Source organism: Pteronotus mesoamericanus, unplaced genomic scaffold (genome assembly GCF_021234165.1).
Source record: "Pteronotus mesoamericanus isolate MK-2021 breed Mesoamerican mustached bat unplaced genomic scaffold, CSHL_Meso_final contig_78, whole genome shotgun sequence".
NCBI classification, from domain to species: Eukaryota; Metazoa; Chordata; class Mammalia; order Chiroptera; family Mormoopidae; genus Pteronotus; species Pteronotus mesoamericanus.
The window spans coordinates 2,375,444-2,390,599 of record NW_026555258.1 but is presented as its reverse complement, the minus strand read 5'-3'; the positions used below and the strand labels follow the sequence as shown (position 1 = coordinate 2,390,599).

At 65.0% G+C, this 15,156-nt stretch overlaps 1 protein-coding gene across 3 annotated transcripts in view; it reads right to left on the bottom strand.

Annotated features, from left to right (window-relative positions):
- Window positions 1-15,156, bottom strand: part of NACC2 (NACC family member 2) — a 60,467-nt gene that overhangs the window by 45,183 nt on the left and 128 nt on the right. For 2 of the 3 annotated variants that reach the window (XM_054584810.1, XM_054584813.1), the window contains exon 1: window positions 13,499-13,628. The exons of the other annotated variant lie outside the window; for it this stretch is intronic. The gene's annotated coding sequence lies outside the window, so the exon portion shown is untranslated. Of the gene's footprint in view, window positions 1-13,498; window positions 13,629-15,156 lie in introns of those variants that run through there. 3 annotated transcript variants of the gene reach the window in all.

Genomic DNA, 15,156 nt, shown 5'->3' with positions numbered 1-15,156 from the left:
ACACCAAAGGCTGCCCGTGTCCTTCCTGCACCTGGTCACGGCAGGCCGCCGGGGTCATCTCAGCCCTCTGATCTACTATCTGACACTGATTCCATCTCAGACAGGGGACATGGGAACTCTCGGATCTGTGCCCCAAAACGACACACACAACGCCGTGCAGCCGCCGGGACAGACCCCGGAGGCAAGGCTCCCCGCCCTGTGGGAAGTTGGGCAACTTTGTGGCTAACGAACAGTCTGCGCCCAGCGTTCTTCCGGCAAGGGCTCCACACACTCAGCTCACTCCTCAGACACTCTGAGCGCACTTCCCCGCCCCCTCACGGACCTCACTGGGCCTTCCAAAGGAAGGAAATCCTGGCACCTGGCACAACAGCCTGGAGGACGTCTGCTGAGTGAAATGACACAGAAGGACAAATCCTGCAGGATCCTACTCATACAAGGTCCCTGCAGGAGGCAGATCTACGGAGACAGGGGGTCCACGGGGTGGGGGGAGCAGGACTGGGACAGGGGTGGGAGTGTTTCACGGAGACAGAGGGTCCGTTTGGGAGGAGGGCAGCCCTGGAGAGGGCGGCAGCGGGGGCCGCACAACAGCGTGAAGGTCCCTAACGCGGCTGAGCCGCGCCCGCTGAGCCGCGCCCCGGGACGTGAGGGAGACGGTCGCTGTTACGTTGCGTATTTTACCACAACTTAAACCTTAAGTCACCCTTTAGCAGACCTGCCTGTGAAAGGCACGAGAGTCCAGCTTCAAGAGCAAGAGAGCAACGTGACCTGTGGCAGAAAACTCTCAAACAAGACAGACATGGCACCAAAACCGTACAGGAAACTGTCGCTACTGTGTCCTCCGTTCAGACGGAGAATCCAGAAGTCCCCTATTCACAGGGCGCTGGGCTGGAGGGTGGGCGCTCTCACAATCCCTGGAAAGCAAAGGGTGTGTGGTGGGCAGAGCTGGGGAATTCCAGAGAATTCTGCAAGTCAGTCAAGAAACTGAAAACTCAGGAGGGATCCTCCAAGGGCACCAACCCAAGGAAAGACGGGCAGAACACGGTCACCAGGGAAATGCAAATGACACCCAGGAGGCTCTGCGGCGGGCGGACGGAATGCAGTCCCTCCTGCCGCACAGCCGGCACCCACACCCAAGCCCTCCTGGTGCGGGGTGTGCGGAAAAGCGGCGAAGGGGCGCAGCCCAAGGGCCTGGCACAGCAGCTCTGACACTGAGAAACGGGGTGCGTCCCCACGGAACCCCCTCCCCGGGACCTCCCATGACAACGCCTGCCCCGGGGACACGCCTGCACACCTGCCCACCACAGGACCCAACAAAGGAGGCCCTCCAGCCCGTGTGCACGAACAAAAACAAAATTCAAAGAACAAAAAGCTCATCCAGGAACCCGAGGTTACACAGAAGCGGAGGGGGGTCTGCAGGTCACACTTTGACCCTGATCTGACCTTCACCCTGGTCTCCTAGGTGTGTCAGTTGCATCAAAATGGATGAAGCCCTGCACTGGGCCGTGCCCTTCCCTGCAGGCTGCCTGGCTGAGCGGGCTTGAGGTGCCACTTAGGCGGGAACAGGCGGGAGAAAGCAGCTTGAGGACCGACAGCGAATTTAAACACCGGGTTGTACTTCACCACATGGGGGTGGGGGTGGGGATGGGGGGTGCTTTTTAAAGGAGCAAATCGAGTAAATCATATTCCTCTATTAATAGCTTTTTATTGTGAAATGGTCAGGATTGCATCAATCCATCCACGAGTTTTCAAAAACAGCGCTGAGCCGCGGGGGAGGGCCACGCCCACCGACAGAGGCTGCGAAGCCGGCCCAGGCACACCCCATTCCCAGCACAGCAGCCGGGGTGCCCCGGGCCTCGCTCCCCTCGGCCTAGAGCCCCCAAACCTCATCCCTTCAGCCTCAGAATTGCTTCCACGAGACGGGCGGACACATACTGGGGCGGTCCCCAAAGACCCGCAGGCCTCATTCGTTTCGAAGGCCTGCAGTCCCAAGTTCTCCAGAGCTGTCCGTTCCTTTCTCCAATGTCTGACAAGCCCAGGAGAAACGCAGCATTGAACCCAGAGACGCTGAGGCCCTGGGAGGAGAAGCCGGCGCGGCGGTCCGGGGCTTGGAACCTGGATGGGGACGGCAGATGCGAGGTCCCCTTGTCCACGGGCAGGACCCAGGAGAAAGTGCTCCTGGGCCCCACGCTGACCGGGCACACGGGCCAGAGGGCAGGCGGGGTGAGGACCCCCGCTCAGGGGTGTCAGCCACACGGGGGCTCAGCAAAGCCCAGAGGGAGGGCAGGCGGGTAGGGGACTCACTCCTGGTCCCCTCCAGGGTCCAGGGAGCAGCAGGGAAGCGGGGGGCGGCTGGGGGCCAGCACCCCTGTGGATCACCTGTCCCTGCAGCCCAGAGAGCTGGGTGCCACCATCACTGCCACCGCAGCCTGCAGTCCCTACTGCACCTCTCTGATTCCCTAACGGTTCCCATGGGAGCCCTGACGGTAAATATGTTAATTTGACTTCAATCATGGGTTTTTAAAACAAAGTGCAGTCTCTGAGTTTAGGGCACCGCACCTGGAAGACTCCCAAGTGGCTGAGCGCCGGCCCTGGGCAAGGGGCGCAGGACATAACAGGGCCAGTGAGGGCGGGCGGGCCCGCTGCCGGCCCCCCGGCCCTCGGGAGGCTAGGCTCCGCCAGATCTGCCCAGCTGTCACCTCTGGCTTCTGGGCAGGTGACGCTGTGCACCCCAGGTCACCCCTCAGCTCCACCTGGGTCCGCCCTCTTCGCCTCGGTCCGACCGGAGGGACGGAGGTGGCGGGGAGAGGCGGGGGTCCAGGCCCACTCGCAGGACACCCGCAGCTGTGGACGCCCCGCTCCGTCGCCCCGTGGGCTCTTTACAGGGGACCCACATGGCCAGCAGCCCCCACGTGTCAGCCCCTGCTCCCGCCAACCCGCCCAGACCCGACAGCACGGAATTCCGCTGAGAAAGGGTACGGTGGGGTGCTCTTGCTCATCTTATGGCGGGGACCAGGGGAGGAGGGTCCTCTCCAGACACAGGGTGTGGGAGGGACACCAGCCAGACCCCTGAGCCACATGGCACCCTCTGGGGTGACAGGGCAAAGCCGGCAGGCAGCCCGCAGGCCGCGCGCAGACCAGGGCCAGGCTGCCTTGTTCGACTCAGAGTGAGTGACCACTCTGCTGGGCGGCTCGTGGCGGGCGAGGCGGGGTGGGCAGAGGACACTCCTGGCCCCAGGCCACACTGGGAGGTCCCACAGGGCGCTCTCTCTCACAGGCAGCTGAGCCCTGGCCCCGGAAAGGCCTTGCGTCCACACCAGCCTGGCTGGGCGGGAGCCAGTGTGGGCGGGGGGCAGGTCTGGCAAGGGCCGAGCAGGTGACCAGCACCCCCGGCCCCCGCCTGTGCCCTCCAGGAAGTATGGGGACAGCTAACCCTTTGCTGCTCAGACAAATGGAGGGGACAGGGGCGTTGAGCTAGGATGCCACCGCCCTGGTCAAGGATCTCAAACAGCCTCAGGGAGAGGAAACAGTAAGCTCACCGAGCGCCCAGACGCTGGAGCTGACTGGGCCACGGCAAGTTCCCAGGCAGGAGAGCAAACAAACCTCAGGGCTGAGCCGGCGCCACGGGGCCTGCCCGGCCCCCAGCTGCTGGGAACCCAGAGAGAAAGGGCAGTCGGCAGGGAGGGGACACAGGCCCGCCGCCACCCAGGGGCTCTGAGCAGAGGGGGAGGGGTGGCACAGGGGTCAGAGTGTGAACTTGACCTAGTTAACCAACGACCTGCACATCTCACTGGCCCGGCCAGGCCGAGAGGCCGGCCCGGCGTCTCGCTGGCACCTCCTCCACCAGCCCCCAGTGCCGGGGCGCCGCTCTCGCTGCCGGGCATCCGGAAGGCGGCCCTGGGCGCGCATCCCGGGGCTCCCGCCTTCACCGCGGGCTCTAACGAACTCTCGTGAGGTTTCTTGGAAATCAGTGGCTGTAATGTAATCACAGCTGTCGGGGCTCAGAACAAGCCTGCTCGGTGTCTCCGTTCAGTTATAATTATTACGAAAGCATGGTGAGGACACAGCGGGAGGAACCAAAACCCTGAGGAATGCCCGGGGCCCTGGGAGGGGCGGCCACCTGCTGCGCCCTCCCCCTGCCCCCCCACCCCGCCAGGGCTGGGAGGCACTGCCCTTCCTGCAGGTCACAGGGCTCTGTCTACCTGGAAGCACCTGGGCCAGGTAAGCAGGCAGTGCCAGGTGAGGACAGCATGCTGGAACCCCAATAAAGCCATCTGCTCTGTAACCCAACCCAGCCTCTCTGGGCATCTCCCTTCCACGAAGGGAGAGTGCCAGACACTCTCCAGAGCCCCCGGTTCCTGGCTCCTGACAAAGCCAGACGGTGACCACCCAGCACTCTCTGCAGCGAGCGGGGTAGGGGTGGGGACTTCTTTTCAAAGGACTGCAGGGGTCAGTGACGGGGGCGGCCAGCGGTGCCCTCCCAACTCTGCCTTGTGGCCTTGAGCCAGGGGCGGGACGTCCCGGACATGGCTGCCCACAAGGCCCCCTGACTCCCGAGGGAACCCTGGCCCAATGTGAACTCCGCCTCGGGGCGCCTTACCCATAAAGCACCAGGCACAGCCCTCAGAGCCGCCAAGCAAAACAAAAGATGCAGCCAAGGAGAGGCCCCCACTTGCCACCAGAGAGCACCTTCCCTGCTGGCACCCAACCCCTCAGGGACCTCCCAGGCGCCCCCAGCCAGGCCAGCAGGTGGAGCTGCCCACTGCTCCCACCCCCCCGCAGGGCCCTGGCCCCGTCCCGTGCACCCCGAACACCCACTGTGAAGGGTGGGCTGGTTGGCTGGCAGCCTGAGCCGTCCCCTGCCCTGGGCAACCCCAGCCCTGGGTGTCTGCTTCCTTCCTCCTCCAAGACGACCTTTTCCTCAGGTGCTGATCTTACTCTGCTAAGCTCACCCTCCCATAGGACCAGATTTCCGAGCGAGAAAAGGGACAGCGTGCTTATGGCCACCAAGACTTCTGTTCCCTACGACCCGTGTGCTCACACGAACCTGCGGTGATCAGAATGACCCCCCACCCCGACAGAGAACCCCGTGTGGACAGCAGCCTGCTGGCGCCGACCCCAAAGCTCCCTGCCCTCCCCAGCCCCCGGGAGAGAAGCCCAGATACCCCGCAGCCCAGGAGACAGCACCGCTGTCCCTTCCACGCCTGGGGGTGTGAGACGGCGGAGGGAAGCGGACAGGGCAGCTGAACAATTTGGCCTTTCCTCCTGGACTGGGTTGACCAGGGTCGCCTCCCCAAACCCCATCCACCTGGCACCTTAGAACATGACCTTATGTGAAACTGGAGTCTCTGCCGATGAAAGCAGTCACGTTAAGATAAGGTCATACTCGGTTGATGGTGACCTCTAAATCCAACAACTGGTGTGGGAGCAGGTGCCCCATTCGGGGTGCAACGCAGCCACGAGCCCAGGGATGCCCATGACGGGGCTGGGAGGGCTGGGGGGACCAAACCCCGGAGCCCAGGGAGGGAGGGAGGGCGGCGCCAGACACCCTGACTTGGGACCTCGGACCTCAGGACCAGGGGCGCATGCCCTTCGGCTTTGAGACCATCCGTCGGTGCGTTCCCCGCCGCCGCCAGCAGCCCTGGGAGACACACAACCCCCGCCCCACCGGCACCCACCCGCACTCGGACCCCCGCCACCATGGGAACCGGGAACCAGGCCTGCTGGCTTCGGACAGACCTGCTCAGACTCAGACGACCAACACCCACCAAGAACCAGGAAGGTCCAGCATAACCCCAGGTCGGGGGAAGAGCCGTGATGAGCAGCCGTGCAGGCCACCTCCGTCCTGGCCCCGCTTGTCCTCAAACCAGCAGGAGGGGACACCAGGCTGGGGGACGCCGCCTCGCCGCCTCCTTCACCCTCGGCACACAAGCCCAGAGCCCGAAGAGAAAGGGGGGGGGTGCCAGCCCCGCACCCGGCTCGGAGCTTCCGGGCTCAGGACACTCAGGGACGCGGCTGCCGACCAGCCGGGACCAGACCCGCCTTTCCCGGAGCCGCTGGTTCTGAGTGACACCAACGTCACGCGTTCAGGTCCCTTGTCACTCACTGCGCAATGCTCCCAGGCCTGGGACCAAACCCTCCCACACTCGCCAGGCCCTGGGTGGCCCACCCGCCCTCTTCCACCCCATCCCCCCGTCCTACCCAGGTGCCCACCCACCTCTCGCCAAGACCACAGGCCGCCGGCAGGGGATTGTTTAGGACGCGGGCATCAGACAGAAATTCCTGTGGCGTGACTGCACGCAAAATCACAATGGGACGTTCCCAGACCCGGCTCGGGGGCCTTCTGCAAAGCTGTCCTGGACTCCAGGGCCCAGGTCACGAGCGCCAAGGGAAGCCCACGGGATGTTCCAGAGACACAAGACTTGGACCCGACTGGCTGTCCCCTGGGGTCCATCCCAACCCGCGCCAGCCGCCTGAAGGCTGCAGAAGCGGGTCTGTGAGCACGGCCGGGATCCCCCACGGGCCCTCGGGCTTGGGAGGCAGGAGCCGGCCCCGCCGCTGTCGGGAGGAGCCTCACCCATGCCCGACACCCAGAGGCCCCCCCGGAGAGCCGGGGCCAACCCCGAGGGTGCCGACGGGGGGCTTTCCACTTTCCTGGGTTGTCAGGAACCTGAGGATGGGGCCCCCAGCCAGCAGCCCGTCCCCCTCGGCCAGGCCCGGCCCCCGCCGACTGGCCCGGTCTCAGGCCCGCTGGGGCTGCCTGCTCCTACCGGCCCCAGGTGAATGGCACCCCCCACGCCAAGGTCCGGGTTTGTCTGAACGCCAAGAATGGCACAGGTCCTTGCACCCCACCCACGGCCTGGACGCTGTGGCCCGTTCAGGGGACCCACTTCCGCCCACTGGACAGAGCTCTCGTTCCTTTTCTTTTTGCCCAATTTGTTATTTCCTCAACTTTCCTGACACCACTTTTTGCAGGGAGAGCCACCTGCGGGCCGCGTGGCCCGCGTCTGCGGTACAGCCTGGGGTCAGCGTGCCGCCAGGCCCAACCCCAAGGACGCCACGGGGACCACGTGCCTCTCCTCTCCAGAGCCCCTCACATGACGCGGACGGGCCGACCTAACTGGGTTACGACAATTAACGCAAATTCTGTCCCCAAACTTATGTAACCACAGACCTGCCTCAGGAAGATCCTCCTCCACCGCTGGCCCCGTTTCCTGCCCCGCACCCAGCTCTGCTCCAGAGAGCGGAGCTCCTCCTGGGCTTCCCGGCCTGCACGGCCCTGCGCACCCGCCCGCGCCTGGCTGCCCCACCTCGAGGGCAGGCACGGGGCGGAGCAGCTGGCATGTCTCGGCGAGGCCTACCCTCCCTTCTGAGACAGCCCTCCCGGTCCAGGCACTAAAGGGTTTCCGTGTACCCCCCAATACTGGAGAGCACAGGTTCTCCCCAAATTCACATCGGCCCAGAACCTCAGGATGCGACCTTATTTGGAAATACCATCTTTTGTACATAATTAATTAAGAATCTCAAAACGAGATCCCCCTGGATTTAGGGGGGGCCCTACATCGAGTGACAGCTGTCCTCATACGAAGAGGGAAATTTGAACATACAGAGGGAAGACGGCGTGTGACCATGGACGGAGAAGCGGGAGTGACGTGTCCTCCAGCTGAGGACCGCCAGCCCCCCCCCCGGAGCCGGGGTGGCAGGCGTGCCCCGAGAGCCCCCCAGGAACCGGCCCTGCCCACACCTTGATTTCGGCCCTGTGGCCTCCAGAACCGAGAGGGCAAACGTCTGCCGCCTGTGGCCCCAGGTTTATGGTCCTATCCAGCCCCGGACACTGATCCTGCCACTCAGTGAGCTCAGTGGCTCCGTCACCTCCCACAGGGAGGCACACAGAGCTGCCCTCCAAGGGCTGGCAGCCCCCGCGGCAGCCCCCAGAGCAGCAGTCGCAAAGGGGGGCCACACAGCGGGGGGCGCACTGGGCCGGACAGGGAGAGGTGGGCTGGGTCACAGGAAAAGCAGACGGGGCCCCTCCCGGCCCTCCTGCCGAGGTGCCTGCACAGAACCCATGAGGTGCCCTTGTTGGAGGGGCCGTCTGGTGACAACAGGTGGGCCGCACCCCTCTTCTGCTCCTGCCTCAGAGCTCACAGTCGGCACCCCCAATTCACACACGGGCCAGCTGCGGCCCACGAGGGCTGTGGTGTTGCCCTGGGTCCTCCAGCGGCCCAGGGAGAGATGAGGTTCAAACCACAAGATGACACTCACTCCACGCCCTGGCTCCGCGGGCCATGGCGCCTCAGCGGAGGAGGGCGGGACCGGTCCCGAAAGGGTCCTCCGAACTGTCAAGGCCACACCCAGGCCCACGGGCTGCCCCCGCCCCCAAGCCACGGCCGCCTCCTGTCTGCGCTGCCCACGGAAGCAGGGCCCCTCCCCTCCGCCCGGGGTGGGGGCAGCCCCTGGAACCAGCCCTCCCCGCCCCCCGGCCTCGCCCCTCACAGTGCCTTTAACGGGAAGTGCAGGTATGCGACAGGGAGGCTGCCGGCAGCCGGCACTAGGGTGCCAGGGGACCCGCGTGGCTTCTAGGGCTGCCACGTGGACACTGCTTCCGAGCGCCGCGGATGGTCCTGCTCTGCCCCACACTCGCTCTGTCCGACGTCTTTGGGGCTGTGGGGAAACTGGAAGGGATCTCAAGGCTGCCAGACCACAGCCTCCCAGTCAGAACCAGCTGGGGGCTGCAGGGGGCGCCGTTCTGGCTAATAACGGTAACGGCCACAAAGGAGCCGCCCTCAGGCCCCAGCTCCCCGCCTCTCCCCGAGGGCGCGAACCTGGACGGCAGACGGGAGTAGCCGTCCACCCCAGTCCCCACTCCCGCCCCCCGCCCCGCGGGGCCCCAGCCCCAAGAAGCTACAAAGCCAGGGGTGAAGTCATGCGAGGCCAGCCTGTGACCTCGGTCTCCTCCTCAGGGCCTGGGAGCTCCCGAGTCCCCAGAGTTACTGCCAGAGCAGCCAGTGAAGGCCCACACGCACCTGCCGGGTCCCCGCACCGACAAGCACCGTGACCCCGTGGCAGGCCCAGAGGACACACGGAGGATGCACACGTAGAACACCCCGCCCTCCCCCTGCGCTCGGGCCTCACGGTCCCCGTGTCCCCCCAGAGCCCTGCGGGCGAGGGATGAGGCCGGTGCGGAGGGAGGGCGCGGACTCTGAGCACAGTGCTGAGACGCAGCCCCAGGACGGCCAGCTGGTTGGCCGGGGACACAGCAACGCAGCCGCGGGACCGCCCTGCGCCCCACTCGCGCACCCTGGGAAAGGGTTTCCAGCAGGCAATTTGCATAATACTCTTTGCAAGTTAATATCAGCCTCTGATAATGATCTCAGCATAGCGTGGAGCTGAGGCGGCTGTTACAACACTAAGTAATCATATTTTAAATTATGTTTCCCTTTATAGAAAGGTGTTGCAGAAACACACAGACGTGAAATCTGTTGCAGCCCCACTGCCAACCACCTGACCAGGTTCCCGGCGTGACGGCTGTGACTGCGGCTCTGGGGCCTGACACCCTGGGCCGCCCCAGGCTCCCGCCGGCTCCAGCCTCGCCAGGGCCAGGGGGCCCTTCCCGGCAGGGGCACTGCTCAGGCGGGGACCTGTCCGGCTCCAGCCACCATCAAGGACGAGTCTGTGCAGAGAAGTCCACGGGGTCCCGACTGCCCTGGGAAGGGGCAAGGAGGGCTCCCCCTTCTGCCATACCAGCCTCATGCTGGAAACCCCTGTGCCCACGAAGCCAGATGTTCACGAGACACACGGGCGGCAGAGTCCTGAGAACACAAGGCTTCAGGCTGGGGCTCTGCCTGAATGGCCGGGACAAACGGAGGGCCTGGCCAGGGGCGCCCCTCGCCGTGCGCCCTGCGCCTGCTCATTTCCAATGTGGCACCTCCCAGAGTCAGGGAGACGACCCTGGCAGGTGACCGGGGGCCACAGCAGGGGCAGGGCCCACGCGGACAGGGCAGTGGGCACCGGTAGGAAAGAGGAGGCGGGCGCTGGAGGGGGCGGGGCCACGATGCGGAGCCCTGCCCCCCAGAGGAGGGGGGCACAGAGGAGTGGACGCGCTCCCCTCGCATTCTCTGCATTTAAGGAGCCAGACCACTACTCGACCTCTATTTTCTTAAAAGCTTTTTTTTTCTTTTTTATTAAAAAAAATCCAATTATAGCACAAATCTCTCAGCAGGGGTCAGTGTGGAATAAGAATAGCCACAGTTAATGGACGTGACAGAGGCGAGATGAACGCCTTAAGGGTTTCAAAAGTTGTGTGATGCAGATTTCATTAACATTTTAATTGTAATGTATCTTTTTAATCTTCTCTCACCCTAATGGCTTTATACCCCCCCCAAAAAAGGGAAGAAAAAACTGCTGACAACAACAAAAAGTATCAACATACAGAATTTAACAAAGGCCTTGGCAGCTGAACGGAAACCAACTGAAAGGAGCAAAACCGTGTTACCGTTGTGATTTTCTAACAGCCCCGAAATCTGACGCAGCCGAGGCAGTCGCGCCCCGCCCCCACCCCGCAGACAGGGACAGACAGGGACAGGCACGGACACAGCGAGGGCCAGGGCCTGAGAACACCCAGGACCACTTCGTTCTGCTCTTGTGGGGATGTGGAGGGCGCTCCCGCCAAAGACCCCAACAGCCCCCGCCTCCTCCCCACTGGCGGACTCCGGAAAATACTAGCCATCGGGGCAGAAGCCCCCCCCACACCGCGGGGACGGGGAGGGGAGACCCAGAGGTGCCCCGCAATGAGGGGCATCCACTAGGCCTGTAGACAGACAGGCAGGCTCCTCAGGGAGGGTTCCAGAGGGCTCTGGGCAGTGTTACCGCCTCCAGTTTCCAAAGGTACTGTCTCCGGACTTACGCTCAGCCCTGACTACCAAGGGCCTAGATTTTTATTTTCAATCAACAAACACACCAGGAGCACCAAGCCTGTGCCTGCTGCCGCCTGACCCTTCGGCCCAGATCCAGCTGCCCGCAGGAGCACCCCCTCAGGGACCCAGCGGCTGGGCCCGGACACGGCCAGGCTCATTGCTCACCCCAGTGACTATATATGGACACTTTCAGGCCCCTTCGGTCCCCGCCCCCAGCCCTGCCTGCTTTCCAGGCACTGGGCAGGCGCTGGGCAGGCGCTGGGCGGGGCTCAGGAGCTCCCCAGCCCATCCATGGCCATGTGCCCTCCTGGATGCCAGGGCCCAGGGCCGCGGGGGAGGGGCAAGATTCCTTCGGAGACCTGGAGCCAGCCTCCACTCCCCATGGGGCCAGAGAAGCCGTCCCAGAGAAAAGTATGCTCCCACCCTCCCTGGAGACGGAGAAGCAGCTGCCCCTTAAAGGGGCCTGCACCCCTCACTGGCCCCTGCCCCCTTCCTGGGAGAGGGCATCTTCAAGGGGGCCCCTAGGCCAAGCCCATCCTGCAAAGAGGCTCCGGGCTAGGCCTGCTCACCGTCACCCTCTACTATGTAGCATCAAGGCGCCCAGGGCAGGGCTCAGAGAGGCCGAGTGACCCACCCAAGCTCACACAGCCTTGGGCCAGGTGGGCCCTGGGAGAGACTGTAGAGCTCCCCAGCCTGGGCTGCCTCCTTGCTGGCCACAGGCCCAGCCAGCAGCAGCTGGGGATGGGGCAGCGCCCAGCTTCCCTCTCGTTCCCTCTGCTCAGCACGCTCCCTGTCCTGGGGCACAATGGGTGCCCGCTGCTCTTGTCCTTGTGGGTGCCACCCCTACTCTGAGGATGCCGACCACAGGCCACCGGGGAGCCATGCTCTGAAGTTCGCATCCAGACACTCCCAGGCCCCTGTGTGCCCACCCCACCCTGCCCTGCGAGACCTGCGCCCACAGGGATACCTGCTGGGTTCCTGAGCCTGAACCTTAAAGACAAAGGCTAGGCGCTGGAGGAGGAAACCCAGCTCCCAGCAAGCCAGCAGCTGCAGGTGACAATGAGGGAACCTGGGGCCAGGGGCCAGCCCCCCTCCTCCTTCCCCCCCCCAGCACATTTGCTAATGATCTCATCCAGGGCCGGCTGGGGAGAGCAAGAACCTCTAAGAGAAACAGAGCGGCCAAGGTGGGCCGCTCCCTGCCCCGAGATGGCCAGTGGCTGAGGGCGTGACCTCTAGGCGCACCCTCCAGGGCTCCACAGCTCCAGAAGCACAGAAGGGGAAGGACCAGGTGGGGAGGGGCTGGGAGAGACAGAGAGCTCGTGGGGTGGGGGTGGAGCAGCCGAGGCGACACATTTCCCCGCTCCCACCCCTGAGTTCTAGCCTCCCCTGAAGGTACTGAGGCCAGACCCCCCCGCCCAGGGAGGACCAAGGGGGTGTCCTGCAGAGCGTGCCCAACCGGAGGAGGGTCCGGCTCCCCACCAGGCACCCAGGCTAGGGCGTGAGAGGCCCAAGCAAACCAGCCCTGATCAGCCCCCGTCAGACCCCAGACCCACAGACTGTACAAGCCCCTGCTCCCAGGAGTAAGGAGCTCTGGGTCTGGCGGGGGCCTGGCGGCCCCTGTTCCTGCCTGGGAAACGCCCCCCCCCACATAATGGCACCAAGGGGTTCTGCTCCCCCTCCAAGACCAGGCCTGGAAGCCAGCCCCTGGGGACAATGGCCACAGAGCCGAGCCAGGCCTGGGCAGCCAACTCTGCCACCTATGCCCGTTGCCAAGGCAAAGCCTCTGGGCCCCAGGAGAAACATGCTGGGGGGCCAGGTGGGCGGGGGGGGGGCTCTCCCCACACTGCCTCCTCCAGGGCAGCCGCTCCCACCCCTACAGCCCAAGGGTGCTCGGCCTTGGGGAGGGACACAGGACCGGCTGTCGGGGGTGGGGCGGAGGTCTGAGCCACGGTAGGCCCGGGCCGCAGGGCCTGCATCCTGTGCGGCTGGACCCCGGCTCCGCAGGCCCGGGAGCATGGCCCGGGGAAAGGAGGGCGGCATGGGGCCCTGGGCACATCCTTGGAGGGTCAACGTCACAGTGCTTACCTCCGTCCCAGGAGGGGCCTGGGGCCCGTCCCAGTCCACAACACAACCCTGGCAAGCAGGCCTCTGGAGGCAAAGGTCCAGGGGGAGCCAGGCTGAGGGGGCCATTGTCCCCGTCCCTCTTCTACGAACGACGCGCGCTCACGTTTTGGTTGAACATGTAAAGGTGTGAAGGATGCTGTATAAAGTCACCCCGGGGCCCACCGCCCCGAGGGGACCCTCTGAGCACGTGTCTACGACCAAGAACCTGGGGTTGCCCCGCACAGACGAGGGGCAGCCTGGCGTCTCAACGTCAGTTACCACCCCACGCTGCCCCCTCGTCACACATCCCGCGGGAGACTCCGAGCGGCTCCCGAGGGTGGACGCGGCGGCGCGGTATCCGACACCACGTCCAATGCCAGGCCCTCCCTGGGTGTGACCGCTGACAACAGATCTCCGGCCACCGAGCGGTGACAGTGATATCTTGCTCTACTTCTGTGATCCTTCCAGCCGACTCACCGACTCACCGAGACAGCGCGAGACAGCGCAGGACCAACCCCTCGGGTCTCGTCTTCTGTTTCCTTGGCTCAAGCGCTGGCTGAGGTGCCACCCAACAGTGGAATGACCCCCCCAGGAAACACCAACAGGAGGCGGCGAGGGACCACAGAGCCGGCTGGCGGGCTGCGGGGAGAAGAAAGGCCGTAGGCTGGAAGGTGGGCGGGGCGTGGGCTACCTGACCCTTCTCCTCTCCCCTGCTGCCAAGCCTCGTTTCCTCATCTGTAAAATGGAGCCAGCGCAGGAAGCTACCTCTCCCGGCGTCCTCGGGCACGTCTTACGGACCGACGACCGACGGACGGACGCACGCACAGGAGCACGCCCTGCAGCCCCCCACTGTGATGATCTCGACGAATGGGAGGCCCGAGACCCGGGCGAGACCACCGCAGACCCGGCAGGCATGCGCACAGGAAGCGGGAGAGGCGCGCTAGGGGGTGGGGCACAGGGGTGTGCTCCCAGGGTGCTCAGGGGGTGAAACCGGGAGGGCAGGAAGTTTGGTGCCCGGAGCCTCCCCTGCCAGCCCCAGCCCGCCCCCTTCCCTTCACACACAGGATGGACTTCGCTACAATGTGTCCGAAGACCAGGGCTGGGTCCCAGTGAGTCCCAAGAAATACCACTTAGAAAGGAGGAGCCAAACGCCCATGTGGGCAAAAACATTTCAGATCCGGAGGCCGAGAGATGGGGAGGGTAAGGGGGTGGGGGTGGAGGCCATGGTGGCTGTAGGAATGGCCCGAACCCAGCTCCAAGGAACCAACCGGCAACAAATCCACAGGTTTAAAGGGCACCAAGAGACCTGGCCAGCACCAGCCCCCAGACAAAACTTCGGAGGAGCCCAAGACAGAACCTGGAGGTGACCTCTGACCTCACGACCCCCCCCCCACACACACCACAACAGGCTTAGGACCCCTGCCCTGGCCAAGAGGTGTGAGCGGCAAGCTCAGAACTCACCTCAGAGCTTCCTGGAAGCCGGGGGGGCGGGGGGGGGGGGGGGCGGCGCGGAGGGGGACCGGGGGTACGGGGGCTGGGCCCCAAGTCTGCGGATGACAGGTGGGAACCCCTCCGGTGCAGCCCGCAGCCAGCCTCTCTCCAGGTTGGGGCAAACCTTCATATCCTCCCTCCCCAGATGGAGGTCCACAAGAAGAGGAAACCGGGGCAGCGATGCCCACGAAGGGGGCCCACGGGACACGGAAGGAAAGGCGCAAGGCCGGACTGATGCGCAGCCCCACGGCCGGCCTCGGACCCCCGCCCCGGAGAGAGGGGTGTGCCCTCCCACCCTGGCCCGGGCCCGACGCCTCTGGGCCTCCTGACCCCCCAAGGAATAGGCTCGATCCGCCTAGTCGCAGGGAGGGAGGGGGGAAGGGGGAACGAGTGTCCCGAAAAATCCGGCGGGAGGGGAGACGCCCAGGGCTGGGGTCTGCCCGGAGCGCCCTGCCTGGGGCCCCCGGTCGGTGGGACGGGGACGCGGCCCTGCTCGGCTCGGGGCGCCTCCCCAGGCCCCGGACCCCGCGGCCACCTCGGCCGGGCAGGCGCGCTGCGCGAACTTGGGCTGCGGGCCGGCAGCGGGCACTGCGGCAGCGCGCGCGGCCGGCGCCGCGGAGTTTGGGGAAGTGCGGCGGCGACCCTGGCGGCG